Here is a 1,282-nt window from a genome sequence, read left to right as displayed (position 1 = left end):
CTCGCTGTTTGTCTCCACCGGCAGCGTGCTGACATCAGACGGCCGCCGTACGGCGTGCAAGACTCGCGTGCGTCCGTCTCCGTGGCACGACTCGCTCTTTCGTTCCATCTTGTGGAGCGGCGAAAAGGGAGACGCGCTAGTGTTCACGGTAGGCCTTCGCAGCTTGCTTTTTTGGCGTCTTTTTTTCACCCGCCTTGCTGCAATGGCGCTTAAACGCACTTGCTGCATGCAGACTAAGAGATGTGGGGTAAAAAAAAAGAAAGAAAAAAGGACCGCGTAGCTGCCTATGAGCTTCGCACATATTTAAACGCAATGCAATCGCTTCTAAATTACCAGAATCGAGTTTATTTGCACTTTGCGTAAAAAACTCGGTATGTAGTTTTAAAAAGGTGCAGACTGTTGCGCTTGAAAAAAAAAGTGCATGCTGAATACACAACCTTTTTTTTTTTTTCTTTTTTTTTATTGTAAGTATGTCAAAATGTTTGGAAAACCCCATGATACATAATGTCTTGTCATTCTCTTGTGTACCAGCTTTTGCACACTTTTTTGCTCGAACAAAGTTATTTTCGGGTCGAGCAGGTTTGCCACTGGCAGAATTTCACGGTTTCGTGTGATAAATTTTCGATGGCAAGACCCCCTTCAGCAGGACTGTAGAATGAAGTTTAAATAGTCGATGAGTTCTGTTGAAGTTCATAAGTGAATGCTTATTACATGGAATTTACAAACCGACTCTAACACACACACGGAAAAAAACACCGACAGTGGGCAATTAACTCTCATTTGGGTCCAGCTGTTGTTTTGTTGTTTACCGATATATAAATATTTATAGCTATTACAAAAATGACAGTCTTCATTTAATAATTGCTGAACATGGTAATATTAATTTTGCTATATTTTCGTTTTTTTCCGTCTTCAGTTTCATAATCATTTAATGACAGGCGGAGTTTAGGCATTAATAAAAAACAAACAAACAAAAATACCCCCAACAATATTGCATTAAAACGTCCATCTTTCTGTAACTGATTTTACTATTAAAATAATCCAGGGCAATGTTTTATTATATGATAATTGAGATTGTGGCGGAGATTTTATTTGCATTATAATTTATAATGCATTGTAGGTTTCATGAAAACTGAAGAGCTTATTTAAAAATTACCAAATAAAACCTGACATTGTACGAGTATTTCGAAACTAACTACACTATTACATTATCAGTTTTAACGTTTCTGCCTCGCCCAAATTATGAATCATCAAGAAAACGGAGTTGTTTTTTGTTTTGTTT

At 37.8% G+C, this 1,282-nt stretch overlaps 1 protein-coding gene across 1 annotated transcript in view; it reads left to right on the top strand.

Moving 5' to 3' along the window:
* Window positions 1-1,282, top strand: part of puraa (purine-rich element binding protein Aa) — a 7,069-nt gene continuing 5,787 nt past the window's right edge. Inside the window, exon 1 of the mRNA XM_046868109.1 lies at window positions 1-148. The gene's annotated coding sequence lies outside the window, so the exon portion shown is untranslated. The remainder of the gene's footprint in view (window positions 149-1,282) is intronic.

The sequence above is a fragment of the Silurus meridionalis genome, chromosome 15, assembly GCF_014805685.1.
Source record: "Silurus meridionalis isolate SWU-2019-XX chromosome 15, ASM1480568v1, whole genome shotgun sequence".
NCBI classification, from domain to species: Eukaryota; Metazoa; Chordata; class Actinopteri; order Siluriformes; family Siluridae; genus Silurus; species Silurus meridionalis.
This window is presented reverse-complemented; position numbering and strand designations above follow the sequence as displayed.